This window comes from Phyllobates terribilis, unplaced genomic scaffold, assembly GCF_046119375.1.
Source record: "Phyllobates terribilis strain yellow unplaced genomic scaffold, ASM4611937v1 Scaffold_12__6_contigs__length_324123572, whole genome shotgun sequence".
Taxonomy (NCBI): domain Eukaryota; kingdom Metazoa; phylum Chordata; class Amphibia; order Anura; family Dendrobatidae; genus Phyllobates; species Phyllobates terribilis.
Genome location: NW_027362772.1, coordinates 251310411 through 251314995, shown reverse-complemented (window position 1 = coordinate 251314995; position 4585 = coordinate 251310411).

Here is a 4585-nt window from a genome sequence, read left to right as displayed (position 1 = left end):
TTTAAAGTGGATCCTCTCCAAAATCCACAATGGAGTTATATATTTGGAGCAGTTTTTTTGATTTGTATTTCGAACCAGATCCACTTCTAAATCCACATAAAAAAATGGTGCTTTCTTTCATACAGCCTCATAAACGACCAGAGCGATCCTCGATTAGGAATATGAAAAGCTGATCGTCTCACGTGGCAATTAGGAGATAGAAGAAAAAGGGGCAGTTTTTAAAATTGCTCAACTTGTAGCAATAAAATAAAAATTGCCAGCTACTCCCTTGTTTGCAACACAATTTTCAAAAGCCTTTCCATGAAATCCTGTGAAAAGTAATGTGTCTCGGGTATATAACTATTATTAGCAGCATGAACAGATACTTTCCACCACGTTCTGTGATGATTCTCAGGGTATTTCCAGTGGTGTTTTTTTTTTTTTTTTTTTTAAAAGTTTGAAAAATCTGACATGATTTACAAGAGAAATCCATATAATTTTTTTTTTCAGTCTTTTGGTTTCAATATAAAGTTTGGAGCAGATTCTACGAGGAATCCAGATCAAAGAAGAGATGCGTCACAATGGGGCTCATTGTTTAAATGTTTTTTTTTGTACATATTTTGGGACACCAAAATCCTCACAAACTGTGTGAACCTAATCCGAAGGGCAGGTGCACATGGCGGTAGGTTCTGTCATCCAACAGAATAGGACCGATAATGCTGATCAGCGTGGTCGGGGTGGCTGAAGTCATTTTTTTTTTTTTTTTTTTTTAAGTGTCAAGTTTGGAGCGGATTCCACGAGGGATCATCATCAGGGAAGTGACATCTCACTGCATCATCAGAAAAAAAGGTTCAAACTTGTTGGATGAATTTCAAAGTGGATTTCCATTGAATTAAATAGGAAGAGTATTTGACGCGGATTTTGAAGAGGATTTTGGAGCAGATCCACTTCAAAAATCCTCAGTATGAACCTTGCCTAATAGTCTGACAAAACAAACCATCTGTGTCCTGACGAAACTGCAAAAAGAAAAAAAAACATCCTTGAGGTCATAAATTTAATTTAGACCATGTTCCCACTAAGCATAAAAGCTGCGCTTTTTTTCTGTGCAGACGGCTTGTCCCCTTTCAGAAACCTTTCTTCTTTAAATTGCAGTAATCATTTAAAAAATAAACTGAGTATTACCCTCACCAGGTCCAGTGCCGACTCTCCGCCGCAGTCTCTGTTTGGCTGCAGACAACCATTAACTGCAGCGGTTCGTGCTGTATATGACGCGCCCCCTGGGCCGTGGGGTACCCAGAGCCGGGCCGGTAGATGCTGGGGGTTGTAGTCACAGTGGCTGTGACCCGGTCTGTGACCCAGGTGGTCAAACCAAAGGGGTAGTATTTGGGTATAAGTGTTAATGTCCGACTACGCCACCTGTGGAATGCGGTCAATAGGGACCGCCGCTGCGGAGCAGTCCTCTGAAGCTGGTGGTATAGCAGCTAAGGTAGTGTAACTCCCCACAGGAAGAGTGTAGCTTCAGGGCAGCGTGCGTGGATGTTGGTGGTTATAGTGCAGGGAGTCAGTAATGAACACAGAGTCCGTGTGATGCAGTCCCAAGCTCTTTACTCACAATTATATCAGTTCCAGATACAGGGCCAGTGTAAGAGCCCACGGCGTCCTGTGCTCTCGCAGTGAGGGGCTCAGTCGACCCTCAGGTAACTCTGGAGTATTTTGCAGGACCCCCTTCTGTGTGTCCTCTCTCTGGCCTGCTCCCTGCACCTCACACCCAGTGGCACTTCTATCCGGTATCCTCGGGCCTTGGCGGGCGACGTGTGTTAAGTCCCCTGGGTCCTATGCTGCTACCTTCCTAGTACACTGGTGTGGACCTGTGGCCTGCGGTACTTGAAGTGCTGCAGCCTCCGGTTTCTAGTTGATCCTTGTAGTTCTTGCTAGTTGAGGAACCGGTTCCCTCTATCTGGCCTGACCCCTCTACCTCCTGGTAGCAGCGGGCGTACGGGTGGCTTGCTGCACGGCCCGTACCCCTAGGGTCCCTTCTCTCTTCGTTTCTGGAGCCTCCTGCTCCCTCTCCTCCTCAGGCTCAGGCCTCCTGGCTAGGCCCGCCTGTGGAGCAGAGCTCATGCAGAGCCTCTGCTCCTGTCTTCACCTCAGTCTGTCTGACTGGAACTGAACTGAACACTGATCTAAGATGGTTCCTCCCTTTTATACCTCCTACAAGTGCTCGCAGGATCTACGTCCTCCACCCATCCACTACATGGTTCCCCCTCTCTAGGTGGTTCCTCCCCACTCCAGCCAGGGATCAGGGACTGTGCTCTCCCGTAGGAGCAATCTCGCCCTGTCCCCCGGAAATGTGGTGTAATGAATGCAGGTGTTAGGGTCCTGAGCCATACTCCTTCCTTATCTGAGAGTGAGATACCGCACCTCTGGATGAGATGCAATACCTCTGTGGCGACCGAACCCTCAGGGGCACCACATATACGTAGGCAGAACCTTTGAGCGCAGTGATTGGATGTGGCGTTGTGGATGTGATATCTCCACTGCAGTATAGAGTCAGCACTGGACCCGGGGAGGGTGAGTAATACTCTGTTTGTTTTTTAATGATTAACGCACCTTATAGAAGATAGTTTTGTTTTGTTTTTTTTTAAACGGGACAACCCCTTTAAGGATCTGTTCATACTTTAAGTTTTTTATTCAGTGGTTTTTGCTGCACCAAAAACCAGAGATACGGCGGGAAATCGCTGCGTATTTTATGCACCAAATACACTGCGTAAAATACGCAGCAAAAAAGGCACATGTGAACATATCCTTACAGTTCATGTAAAGTGGATGAGATTTCATGAAAACTGCACATTTTTTCTGGAGAGTTCAAAGATGAGCCGCCCCCCCCCAAAAAAAACCTTGTAAAAATGCTCTGATTCCCAGCAATTTGGCACTAGAGATGAGCGTTGTTCTACTCGAACTGTTCGCCAATCTCAAATTCGAGCTGTTTTGGGCGGTGTTCGAGCCGGTCGGCGAACACGAACAATTTGAGAAAAATTCGGCTGTTCGAGGTTATGTTTGATAACTGTTCGTGCACCAAAATCATAACTGGATTTTTTCTCAGTAATGATGAAAATTAATGTTAATACGCAGTTTGAGTGTACAGCGGGGTGGGGGGAGGGGCAGGGGATGGATCTCTGCAGGAACAATGAAGATCTCCATTTTTTTTTCTCTTTCCCGCATTTGCAGTGGGGAGGTGCAATCTGTCAGCCTATCAGCAGCGCACACACGGAGCGAAGTGCTTTTTTTCACACAAGCAAGGGCATGTGTCATTGGCAGTGTATGTCACATGTCCTTGCCCTATAAGACCAAGCCATTTTCCCCGTCGCCACCATTTTCTCACTGCTGCAGCTGCGTGTTAGACGGCACCGCTGTTGCTGTGTGCGCTATACCTTGTTAATTTCAAGCCAATTTTCGCACAAATATACAGATAGCTTGGGAGTAGGGAATAGTTGTGATTGCAGTCCTTTTAAGGACTAGGTTACAGCATTTCCTACGACTTTTATCAGGCAGGTCTGTGCTCTTAAATAGATAGATTGTGGGAGTAAAGACTAATTGTAATTGGAGTCCTTTTCAGGACTAGGTTACATCAGTTCCTATCAGTTTTTGCCAGGCAGGTCTGTGCCAGTGCTGTGCAAGTTTTTTTCACAGCATTTGGCTGAATCTAGCAAAGCTAATCCTTTTTGGCCTATTGCAGAGTGTGTTAGTCAGTGGAGTAGCCTATCTGTGTTGCAAGATATACCACCTGTGTATAGAATACCAATTTTATTACTGCACCTAGTGAAGTAAAATCTTTTGGGCATAGCATCATTCTATTAGTCCATCTATACTGACCTCCATCAGGTTGCAAATTGAATATAATTTTTTTCTGCATCTAGCTCTGAAAAAATATTGGGCTTCTAGCTGTGTGTGGGACTTGTTGTATTAGTCCATCTATACTGACCTCCATCAGGTTGCAAACTGAATATATTTTTTTCTGCATCTACCTCTGAAAAAATATTGGGCTTCTAGCTGTGTGTGGGACTTGTTCTATTAATCCATCTATACTGACCTCCATCAGGTTGCAAACTGAATATATTTTTTTCTGCATCTACCTCTGAAAAAATATTGGGCTTCTAGCTGTGTGTGGGACTTGTTCTATTAATCCATCTATACAGACCTCCATCAGGTTGCAAACTGAATATATTTTTTTCTGCATCTACCTCTGAAAAAATATTGGGCTTCTAGCTGTGTGTGGGACTTGTTGTATTAGTCCATCTATACTGACCTCCATCAGGTTGCAAACTGAATATATTTTTTTCTGCATCTACCTCTGAAAAAATATTGGGCTTCTAGCTGTGTGTGGGACTTGTTGTATTAGTCCATCTATACTGACCTCCATCAGGTTGCAAACTGAATATATTTTTTTCTGCATCTACCTCTGAAAAAATATTGGGCTTCTAGCTGTGTGTGGGACTTGTTCTATTAATCCATCTATACAGACCTCCATCAGGTTGCAAACTGAATATATTTTTTTCTGCATCTACCTCTGAAAAAATATTGGGCTTCTAGCTGTGTGTGGGACTTG